Genomic DNA, 12,411 nt, shown 5'->3' on the forward strand with positions numbered 1-12,411 from the left:
TTGAGGGTTGGAGGGTATCCATCTGTTGAGAGATCTTCTCTTGGAGAACGACTGGATGGTCGGGCTGGATCTAAAAGATGCTTACCTCACGGTTCCCATTTGCCCCTCACATCAGAAATTTCTCAAATTCTCCTGGAAAGGGCAATGGTACCGGTATCTTTCCCTCCCCTTCGGCCTGCCATCAGCCCCTTGGGTTTTTACAGCTCTTTTAAGGCCGGTGGTCACTCGTCTGCAAGAAATGGGAGTTCAAATGATCATTTACCTCGACGGCATGTTACTTCTGGCACAAGATCGAAACCTCTTGCTCACACATTTAGGATGGACGACCTCCCTGCTACAGGAGTTATTGTTTGTGATCAGTCTCAAGAAATCGATGACCACCCCAAGCCAACAAATGGACTTCCTGGGGTTTCAGATAAATGCAGTCCCCGCCCAGCTTCTCCTGCCCATGACCAAGATCAAGTCAAGAAAGAGAGAGATCTGCTCCACTCTATCGAAGCAGCTGATCTTGTTGAGAGTCTTAGCAAGGATTGTAGTCCTTCTGTTCTCTTCTATTCAAGCCATATTCTCAGGTCCCCTTCACTACAGGGGTTTACAGCGACTCAAGATTTATTATCTTCACAAGAGGTATTCGTATGACCACCTTTTTCCCCTGTCAATAGAGGCTCAAGAGGAGCTTCTCTGGTGAATGGAACATATGGAAGCGTGGAATGGCAGGGACATTTTTGGACGTCCTCATAGATTCAGACGCCAGCCTTTAGGGCTGGGGTGCAAGATGTGGAGACTTTGCCACAGGCGGACGATGGTCTGCCGACGAGTTAAAGTTGCACATCAATTGTCTGGAGCTACTAGCGGGCTCCTTTGCCATAAAATCAAGCTCCCCTCTGAAGAGCAATTGTTGCATCCTTCTCATGATGGAAAATGCTTCAGTGATGCGATACATCAATCGCCTAGGAGGGACAAAATCCTGATTGTTGGCCAACATTGTGAGGGACTTTTGGCATTTTTGCCTGGATCAAAAGATCAGTGTGGTAGCAGAATATCTGCCTCGCAAGCTCAATCAGTTAGCAGATTGGAACTCCAGGTTCCTGAGGGACTTCAGCAATTGGAGATCATCCTTCGCTTTTTTTTTTAGAGATCATGAATATACGAGGCCCATGCAGTATAGACCTCTTTGCCTCTCGCCTCAATGCTCACCTCCCACGATTCTTCAGCTGGAGGCCGGACACGATGGCAATGGAAACGGACGCGTTCCTTCAAAATTGGGGGTCTCGGAGGAACTATGCTTTTCCCCCATTTTCTCTGATTCCGAGGATGGCGGCCCGGGTCCGTCAACAGGAGACGTCAGTAGTCTTGGTCACACCATTGTGGAAGACACAATTGTGGTTTCCAACACTATTGGAGTGATCTGTGGACCTACCCTTTCAGCTACCTGTGTTCCCCTTGCTTCTCCAGGACCCAGTGGGACCCCTCATCCTCTGGTACGGCAGAACCAGTTATCCCTCATGGTTTGGATGATCTCAGGAGACACAACAGAATTGAGGGCCTTTCATCTACGGCTGCCGAGTTTGTACACCATCCACCTGCAAACTATATTCTGCTTCATGGAAGCGTTGGGTGGGTTGGTGCCTTCAACGACAGGTGGATCTTGTGGGATCAGATGTGAAGGAAGTGTTAAAACTTTTTATCTGAAGGTGCGGAATCAGGTCTTTCATACAGGTCTGTTAATAATTTCAGGTCAGCCCTCTCGGCTGGACACAATCACATCAATGGTAAGCCGGTGCGGATACATCCCCTTGTGTGTAAGTGGCTGAAGGGTATCAGAGTGGCTTGTCCGCCTCGCCCTAGGTACAATACTTTATGGGATGTTTCTAAAGTTTTGTTGTCATTAGAATCATGGCCTGATAACAATGATTTGTCATTGAAACAATTGTCTGCTAAACTTACTATGTCACTGTCTTTAATCTCCTGTAGGAGAGTTTCTGATGTGCAAGCTTTAGATTTGGCAGGAAGGATGTTCTCTCCACAAGGTGTGTCTTTCATCATCTCTAGGAGGACTAAGACTTTATGACGTTCGATTGAGTATCCTGCTTTTCCTCACAATGACAAATTATGTGTTTTAAAGTGTTTAAAAGCAAACGAGGAATGCACATTGGCGCATAGGGCAAATCACTTGGGTCAATTGCTGTTAGCAATCCAAAAGCCCTTCCGTCCAGTTTGGCACGTTGGGTCAGATGGGCTATGTCTGAAGCAGGTATTGACATTTCTGTTTATGGTGCACATTTCGCTGAGGCGCTATGGCCTCTAAGGCATATATTATGCGGTCTCGTTTGGAAAACATTTTGAAAGCTGCAGATAGGTCTTCAGACTCAATGTTTAAAGTGTTTTACTATAAACCTATTATGCATGTTTCTTCTAAGGTTGTTCCTCAGCTTTGAACCAGCATAATCTGAGCCTCCGTCCTGCCATAGAATACAAAATTGTTCAGCTAACGCGACAAGAATTTTAGATTCTATTAAGGACACGTAGGCGAGAATTATCCCACCCGTTGGGACAGGTAAGATGTCAACTGTCATGTTGCAAGATAAATATGTATGAAATGTTATTTTCCTCCCTAAGATATCAAACCGTTTTGGTTCCCTATTTTCAAACTTGTTTTCTGTTTCAGGAACTGATTCCAAACAGAATTAATGTTTTCGAGGATCTATAGTATGGATCTCCTCGTCGTTGGAGGATTGCTGTCGTATCCAGGATTCTTGGATCGTGCTCCCCATTGAGAGTTGGACTTACTGTTAATGCTCTCCGTTGAGAGCCAAGACTGTTGTTTTTTTCTCAGACACTTAAGGGCTGGTTTTTGCAAAGATAGAGAAAGCCAAGATGGTGCCTCATTATTTTGTATGCTAACCTCCGTTACTATTGGTTGTTTAAGGAGGCGTGGTTCAAAGCCTCATGGGTAATTTAGTTTTTGTGTAATGTTCACTTTTTTCTCATTGGCTGCTGTTGAGAAGTAAAGAAATTGAGAAAGCATAATCCTCGCCTCCATGTCCTTAATAGAATCTAAAATTCTTGTCCCGATAGCTGGAAAATTTTGTATTCTGGACATCTACCACAGGAGCAACAGAAAAATAACTGCTGTCAAGGATTTTGTGAGAAGTTTTGATGCTTCATTTATTTGAGTAACAGATGACGTAAGATACTGTTTGTGTTCATTTCAGGCATAGTTCCCCTAATGTCGGCCTCATTTAAAAGCCTCCATGGGGCTGATGGCAGACAACCATTTATTAATTTAGTCATTTTAAAAATACCCAACAGAATCTGTGCAAAATCCATTGACAAAGAGAAAAAAGAAGCACTTTGTTACATACCATATAAGCTTTATTTACAAGCGTTTTTACATGCCCTCTGATTCTCAGCAAGAGGCTACAGAGTGCGAATACAGGATGCGAAACTCAGCAGAGGCCCCCATGAACGCATTTCTCAAGATCAGCCACAGCCAGGTGGGTAAATATCACGTTACACCTGGATTTGTTATAGGCGCTTTATAGTATTGGTGTGGGATTGAAGTTAACTCCATGTGTAGGGTATACCAGTCACTAGGTTGTGCAGCATGTGAGTCGGGTGCAGTTCAGACCTTCCAGCAAAAGAGCAGAGTGTAGGGTACGATAGTACGCTCTAGGCTTAGCAGCTCACGGGTTGTGTGTTGTGTATTGTGCAGTCTAAGGCTTCTAGTGCATGATTAGTGAGTGGGAGTACATTCTAGGTTTAACAGCTCAAGAAATGTGAATAGTGCAGTCTAAGGCTTCCAGCACGAGTAGTGTATGAGAGTACACTCTAGGCTTAGCAACTCAAGAGATGGGTATAGTACAGTCTACGGCTTACAGCACAAGTGTGTGAGAGTACCTTCTATGCTTAGCAGCTCAAGAGTTGGGGATAGTGCAGTCTAAGGCGTCCAGCGCGAGTAGTGTATGAGAGTACACTCCAGGCATAGCATCTCAAGAGAGGGGCATAGTGCAGTCTAAGGCTTCCAGCTCACGAGCAGTGTATGAGAGTACACTCTAGGCTTAGCAACTCAAGAGATGGGTATAGTACAGTCTAAGACTTCCAGCTCACGAGCAGTGTATGAGAGTACACTCTAGGCTTAGCAACTCAAGAGATGGGTATAGTACAGTCTACGGCTTACAGCACAAGTGTGTGAGAGTACCTTCTATGCTTAGCAGCTCGAGTTGGGTATAGTTAAGTCTAAGGTGTCCAGCGCGAGTAGTGTATGAGAGTACACTCCAGGCAAAGCATCTCAAGAGATGGGTATAGTGCAGTCTAAGGCTTCTAGCACACGAGTAGTGTATGAGAGTACCTTCTAGGCTTAGCAGCTCAAGAGATGGGTATAGTGCAGTCTAAGACTTCCAGAACACGAGTAGTGTATGAGAGTACACTCTAGGCTTAGCAGCTCAAGAGATGGGTATAGTTCAGTCAAAGGCTTACAGCACTTGAGTAGTGTATGAGAGTACCTTCTAGGCTTAGCATCTCAAGAGATGGGTATAGTGCAGTCTAAGGCTTACAGCACACGAGTAGTATATGAGAGTACCTTCTAGGCTTAGCAGCTCAATAGATGGGTATAGTGCTGTCTAAGGCTTACAGCACATGAGTAGTGTATGAGAGTACCTTCTAGGCTTAGCAACTCAAGAGATGGGTATAGTGCAGTCTAAGGCTTCCAGCACACGAGTAGTGTATGAGAGTACCTTCTAGGCTTAGCAGCTCAAAAGATGGGTATAGTGCAGTCCAATGCTTCCAGCACACGAGTAGTGTATGAGAGTACACTCTAAACTTAGCAGCTCAAGAGATGGGTATAGTGCAGTCTAAGGCTTACAGCACACGAGTAGTGTATGAGAGTACACTCTAGGCTTAGCAGCTCAAGAGATGAGTATAGTACAGTCTACGGCTTACAGCACAAGTGTATGAGAGTACACTCTAGGCTTAGCAGCTGAAGAGATGGGTATAGTGCAGTCAAAAGCTTCCAGCTCACGAGCAGTGTATGAGAGTACACTTTAGGCTTAGCAGCTCAAGAGATGGGTATAGTGCAGTCTAAGGCTTCCAGCTCACGAGCAGTGTATGAGAGTACCTTCTATGCTTAGCAGCTCAAGAGTTGGGTATAGTGCAGTCTAAGGCTTCCAGCGCGAGTAGTGTATGTTAGTACACTCTAGGCTTAGCAGCTCAAGAGATGGGTATAGTGCAGTCTAAGGCTTCCCGCGCGAGTAGTGTATGAGAGTACACTCTAGGCTTAGAAGCTCAAGAGATGGGTATAGTGCAGTCAAAGGCTTACAGCACACGAGTAGTGTATGAGAGTACACTCTAGGCTTAGAAGCTCAAGAGATGGGTATAGTACAGTCAAAGGCTTACAGCACACGAGTAGTGTATGAGAGTATCTTCTAGGCTTAGCAGCTCAAAAGATGGGTATAGTGCAGTCAAAGGCTTAAAGCACGTTTGTATAAGAGTACACTGTAGAGGAGCTTGTTGATTCTGGCACAGTGTAGGCCTTCCAGCTCATGAGTACGGTATGGTGCAGTCTAAGGCCCTCATTACTAGTTCACGGCTAAATTATAATCCCTGTGTAAATTAGTCTTTACACAATGAGTGGAATCATGAGTAGTGTGATCATTATCACATCCTGGCAATTTCGCCCTGATAAATCCCAGCAGGACAAACCTGCCGAAATGTATTGCGGAGAAAAGACCTGGGGGGAAAAGGCAAAATGTGTAATTGGGTGTGTTATAAACCGTTTGCACATGTTAAGCCTTGTCTTTCTGTTGAAAAATCAAAATAGGAGGTATTTGCCACACATGGTAAATATCTCACCCTGGGGTAATGGTATTTACCACGTGTGGTAAATACCCCATCTTGTTCTGACAAACTTGTAATGAGGGTCTAAGCCTTCCAGCGGATGAGTAGAGAACGAGAGTAGGCTCTGTCACTGAGTTTAGGGTCTGGGGTAGTGTATGCCTTCGCGATCACGGGTAGGGTGGGGTAGGATGCAGTCCTTCCAGCTGATGGGTTGAGTCTGGGAAAGCACTCTGGGTCAGACAGTATGAGCCTGTGCAGTCTAGCCCTTGCAGCTGATGGCCAGGTGTTGGAGAACACTTTATGTCGTATAATATGAGCTGCCTGCAGTCTAAATCTTCCAGCTTATGGGTAGGGCATGAGAGTGCTTTCTTGGTCCTACAACTTGTCACCCTGGTGAGCGTACAGCATATTTGTGAGTCGTATGATTGCAGTGTCAGCTGGTTGATGTAGGTTATATGATGGTGAAGGTGCCATGAGTGAGACGGTCAAAATAGATTTGCACTTCCATTGTAAAAAGGTGCGCATGGCCTGGTTAACACTCACTACTGATGGAGTATGTTTACATGTTGTCCACGAGCCGATGTTTGGTCGCTGCCATAACCTATAACAATAGTCCTCCCAGAATGCCACGTGTGGAGGGACTCAAGGGGCTATCGGGGAAAGTCATTGGTCAGAGGTCAGGGAAGGTCATTAGTCAGAGGTCAGGGAAGGTCATTATTCAGAGGTTAGGGAAAATCATTAGTCGGAGGTCAGGGAAGGACATCGGTCAGAGGGCAGGGAAGGTCATTATTCAGAGGAGTACCAAAGATATCTCAGGTGTATCGAGGACAAGTGCTGCAACTCAGGAGATTTAAGGATATACGTTTCTCCTGGAGTGCGGCTACTCCAAGGATTCCACAGGGTCTCAGTCAATCAAACCTGGCCCCAGGACGAGTGGTAGTTTCCTCTTTGCCAGATAGCACAATAAACCCTGGCTTGTGTTGGATACTTCAAAGGGCAGCATCCTCACGTTTAGAATATCCCCCAGCCGTCAGACTGGATCCGCTACAGTTTATAGCCATGCTCGCAGACACCGTGCAGTTGCAAGCCTCTGATTTGACTTCATTGTGCCCAGCGAGTGATGAAGCCGAGCTATGCTCTGTTTTTCTTTGCTTTGACAAGTTTTTCAAACCAAATTCTATTGTGCAAGAGTACAATGTCCCCACCTAAAAACACAAGGTTCAAGTCATGCTGTGACATCATAAACAGATGTCAGTGATGGACCCGCTTAAAGTGTGCCTCTGTTGTTTGGGCTAGGGCCATGGCCCCAAGTTGTGTGAGGATTGTACCCTCATGCACTCAAAGCAATGTGAGACTGAACTGAAGCTGTATGATGCAGAACATCCAAAGATGCTGCTGAAGCTCCACTTCTGTTCTAAGTCGAGGGCATGGACCCATTCTCACTCCCGAGGCCGATCTCGCGACAAGTCCTCTTCAAGGTCAAGGTCATCCAGTATGCCCAAGCCGAGGCAGAAACCCAAGAAGGCAAAGCAGGACTCGACCCCCATCCCACCACTCTCCATCTAAAAAGAAGTTTCAAGGGCAGTAAAAGGGCCTAATCTCATATCGAGGGGCCGATCCCACAATTGATACTGATCTGCCCGAGTTTCCTGGGCCATCGGCGATGCAGCAGCCATTATCTCCTGCTGAAGAAGGTTGGAGGCCTTTGCCCTGCTTTGGATCCTCGCCCTCTGAATGCCTACCTGTAGCAGGATACATTCAAGATGTTCACAGTGGCCTACCTTCTATCTGTCCTGGATCCGGGGGACTGAAGATTCTCCTGGCTGACCTTGAATTGCAAGTAACACCTTTAGGACTGCTGCACCGCACGCCAAAATATGCGTCCTGCATGTTCAAGGCTACGATCCAGTTTGTTAGGCTCGCCTTTGAACTTACCATCACCCCTTGGGTGTACTTGAAAGTAATGTGGTGCTCATCACCAATCTTTGGAGGTTGGCGAGACTAGTTTTCCTCTATCTCAACAACTAGCTGTTAAAGGCAGGATCGCCATCGCCACAGTCCGTCGTGGACCACCTCTAGGTGATGGTGAACCTCTTGACTTTGTTGGACTTCTTGATCAATGAGCCAAAGTCACACCTGACTCCTTAGCAGAGGCTGCCTTTTATAGGAGCCGCTGTGGAAACAGAGGCGTTCAGGGTCCTTCCACCATCACAACACTTCTAGTACATTTGGGCTATGATGCCGATATTTCAGCCTCAGTCCTGGATCTCAGTGAGAACAGCTTCGAGGCTTCTTGGACTGTTGACCTCATGCATTTTGCTTCTCCACGTCTTGAGGTGGCATAGGGTTCTGCAGTGAGATATGAAGTCTCAGTGGGCCCAGCATCAAGGGAACCATGGCAGAAGTCATCCAGGTCTTGCAGGAGACTGCAAAAGTTCTGCAAGGGTGACTGCTCGACCACAACCTGACCAGCAGCAAACCCCTCTCCCTTCCTCATCAAGAACTGATGGTGGTTACAGATGTGTCACTGCTGGGTTGGAAGGCCTTCTGGGAGAGGCCTTTGCTTTCTGGCAGGCAGCTTGTTGTAAATATGTTTTCTCTTATTTGTGGTTTGGTCTTTTCTTTATGTCTTTTACTTAGAACATGGTGTTTGTTCTCTCTGCTAATGAGCTTGGCCAGATGGTGGTCTGCTCGTCTGTTACTGTGCTGTGAATAAACTTCACATCTTCAACAGAAGATCATGCATGATCCATCTTTATTTGTTTACTACAAAGCTGCCTCCACATACAACTGTTATAGCTGCGGGACATTCTGGCATTGAAGGTCTTCCTGCCATGTATCAAGGGAAGGCTAATGCAGGCTCTCACCAACACCACCACCATCATGTGGTACTACTACAAGCAGCAGGGTGTGAGGTCCTAGGTCCTGTGCCAAGAGGCTTTGTGCCTCTAGAAGTGACCGGAGTGTTGGGCGTTTCCCTGCTCATTAGCAACATGGCTCTATCTTTAAACACCTAGTTAGAAGAGCTCAGCTAGAGATGCCTGTCGGTTCACGAATGGTGGTTGTATCGCAAGCTGGTGTGGGGCATCTACTGATAATGGGGATAACTCTAGCTGGATATTTCTGCCACAGTGGAGAATGCACATTGTCAAAACGTCTGTGGATTTGAGTTTCCCGGAGGGCTCTCTCTAGGAGATGCATTGAGGTTGGAGTGGAGCATGGGACTAATGTGCACCTTTCTGCCGCTGCGTCTCATGCCAGAGTTCTGAAGATCATCTGAAACAACTGGGCCCTAGTCATCCTAGTAGCTCTGGATTAGCCAGGAGAGTGTGGAACCCGCAACATCTGGACATGAGTATCTTTCCTTGGATCAGGCTACTACTGAAGTTGCAGCAGCAGGGCAAGGTTCGGCCCTTGAACCTGCACGATCGATACATCCACACATGCAGATTAAGATGCTGAAGTTGACTGCGTTCAGTCTACCACATGAGGTCGTGAGGGCCATTCTTGTTGCCAGACACCCGTCTGTGAAGTCTTTATATATTGGGGGCTTGGACAAGTGTGTGGAGTCTGCAATACAGAGGGCCAAATTTATGTAGGTTTTGCATTACCCTTGCGCCACGCAAGGAGGCAGAATGGTGGCGCAAAACCTAGGTAGGATTTATCAGTCCACGTAAGCCCTGAGTGGCTTGATGAAACCAGAGTAATGCACGCAAATCGCTGTGTTGCGTTACTGTGCACACGGCAGGCATTCCATGGGTGGAGCACGGGTGTTCCAACATGTCCACCCATGGATTCCCAGATTTACCATTAGGGCAGACCTGGGAATGCGTCAAAAAGCTACACCCCCCCAAGTAAGGTGTAAGAAGGAGAAAAATCTTTATTTCTCTTCGTTACCTCCTCTTTCTATGTGTTGATTTCTGCAGCACACATAGAAAGAGGAAGAATGCCTCAGAGGATTGTTTATGTGCAGGAGGGTGTCCCTTCTTGCACAAAAACAATTCTGCTTACACTGCAGGCTCCCTGGCACAAAGGTGACAGGGAGCCTGCATTGGCACTAGGCAGCACATTGTGTTCCAGTGTTGGGAAATGACAGGAATGTGCCATATATTGTTAAGTACGTAGCATTCCTGCCCTTTGCCTGTCATGCAGCACAGCAAGGGGACTTGCTGCTCGGCACTGCATGTTATCCTAATGAATATGATGGCCCAGAGACTTTGCAACCAAACTGTTTGTCTTATTGTTTGTTTTATTTTGGCCGATCCAAGTATTGCGGGTGCACTTTTAAAGTTTATTCGTCAGCTCTTCTGCATTTACCGTACCAACAGAACTTATCATCTAATGTGATGCAGATTAATAAATGTTTGACACACATGACCTTTCCCAAACCGTGTGTAATGCTGCTGAATCTCAATTGGGTCCTGACATCCCTCATGTGCACCTCCTTCAGGGCAATGCATAGCTGCTTGCTGTGTTTTCTGACTCTCAAAACTGTCTTCCTCACTGCAATTATTTCAACTTGTTGCATAAGTGAGCTTGAACCTGCCACTGTGCACCACCTTTTTCCTGATAAACTAGTGTTGAGGATCAGGGTGGACTTCCTGACAAAAGCTGTGACTCCTTTTCACATTGGGGTCCCTGTGGCAAAGAAAGAAAGGTAAGATGGTGCCAAAAGGACTTTGTCAAGATGGATAGTCTTTTGCATTACTATCTGCTATGCAATGGCCAAGAAGCAGCTTCATTCCACCAGGACCAAGGCTGCTACCACAGCACTGGAAAAATGGAACACCTGTGCTTGACATCTGTCTGGCTGTGATGTTGGTTTCAAGGCAGACGTTCCTGAAGCCCTACCACCTGAACGGTCAGGTGGGTCAGGTCCAGGAGGAAGGGCATTTCACCAGTTCGGTCTAAAACCCACTCTACAGACCCTCCCCCCGGGGAGATACGGCTTCAGTATGGATTCTAAAGGAAGAACTAGGTTGGAGACAGAAACGGGGAGGTGAGAGGCAGTGAGGAATCTGCGGTTAGAAGTATCCATCAGAAGAACAAGTTACTTACCTTCGATAACGCTCTTTTAGGTTGATACTCTAACTACAGATTCCTCAGTGCCTCTCCCCTCCCCGTGTGTGTCTCCACCCTATTTCTTCCTCTCCACCCCCCCCCAACTCATTTACATGGCCCTTAGCCGCATTGCTCAGGATGGGTAGCGATCACTATTATCTCTAAAACGCTGATTGCGACCGCTGGAGAGTAGAATTCCTGTGTAGAATTAATCTCTGTACAATTATACTGGGTCCGGTGTTGCTGCGTCTGGGTTTTCTGAGTGCCAGACTGGTTGAAAAATATAACCCATAATATCGCACAGGAAAAGGGCTGGGGGTTAGCCTGGACTCCTTTTCCCATCCCCACCCTACCTGCAGCCAAGACAAAGGGAATCCGTTTTCCATTCCCTTATCCATCCCCGTCCTTGGCGTCCCACACAGGATTCCCACAGACATTCACCATTTGCTACGAGTAGGTGATAAATGAATGGAATAAACTCAGTAGTATTGGGAATACTGTGCGGATTGTGCCTGGCTATTTGTGGTGGTCTCTTTTTACTACCTTAAAAGGTCATAAATTAGAGATGTGTTCACTTGTACCTCCAGTTATTTTGTGCTTCACGCTCACCAGCGTGGAAAGACCTAAGCAAGAAATTGACATCTGTGCGCAGGGGTGGCATGGGCGGCCTTAGGCATGTGCAAGCTGTGCACCCGCACAGGGCCACAAAACCCCAGGGGCCACCGCGCCAATATATATCCTTAATATAATAATCCTCTGAGGATGGATACTTATTTGCGTGGCGGCCCCTGGCAGGGATTTGGCGGTCTCCGGTTCCACTTCCAAACACCCTGACCCCCCCTCATCACTGGCCTCCACGCTCTGCCCCGCCCGGACCCCCTCTTCCGGGGCCCCCTACCTGCGCTCCCTGCCCAGGGCCACCATGAGCCTAGAGCCGCCCCTGGGGGTGGTGCTGATATACGGCTCAGCCTCATCACTTCCAGGGCAGAACGAGATCAATGTGCAGCTGTGCAGCTCCACCTAGCGGTGCTTAGGAGCACTGCTATGAAAACTTCCAGATCCAGTCTGGCACCCCGTGGATATTCTAAAGGTGAGGAATCTGCAGTTAGATAGATTATCCACCAGAAAGAGTGATACTGAAGGTAAGTAACTTGTTCTTTTGAGACTGGCTTCTGCAAGATCCTAGAATGCGATGTACCACTTCCAAATGTGCAGGCTCTGACCGGTCTGCCTTGGGTAGAGGTGACCGGTTCCTATATGGACTACCAGAGGCCTCCATGTACTTTGCAAACCACGTCCCATGACTGCTTCCTGGCTCGTTTTAAGGAAGTGAGTGAACAGCAGCATTCTCCCTCCAAATGCCCTACCTATATGGATCCCAGAGAGGGGCGCCATGGAGATAGTTTGGCTATTCATTGTGGGGTGAACCTAAATATTACTGTAAGACTGTTAGACTTTCAGCAGACGGGAGCAGATACCAAATGTATCAGAAACTCCCAGGCCATGAGCCTAACT

At 47.1% G+C, this 12,411-nt stretch overlaps 1 protein-coding gene across 1 annotated transcript in view; it reads left to right on the forward strand.

Annotated features, from left to right (window-relative positions):
- The window catches only part of DENND2A (DENN domain containing 2A), a 370,372-nt gene extending 367,344 nt beyond the window's left edge, over positions 1–3,028 (forward strand). Inside the window, exon 21 of the mRNA XM_086953048.1 lies at positions 2,669–3,028. The gene's annotated coding sequence lies outside the window, so the exon portion shown is untranslated. The remainder of the gene's footprint in view (positions 1–2,668) is intronic.
- Positions 3,029–12,411: the final 9,383 nt, after the last annotated feature.

The sequence above is a fragment of the Lissotriton vulgaris genome, chromosome 1_2 (assembly GCF_964263255.1).
Source record: "Lissotriton vulgaris chromosome 1_2, aLisVul1.2, whole genome shotgun sequence".
NCBI lineage: Eukaryota > Metazoa > Chordata > Amphibia > Caudata > Salamandridae > Lissotriton > Lissotriton vulgaris.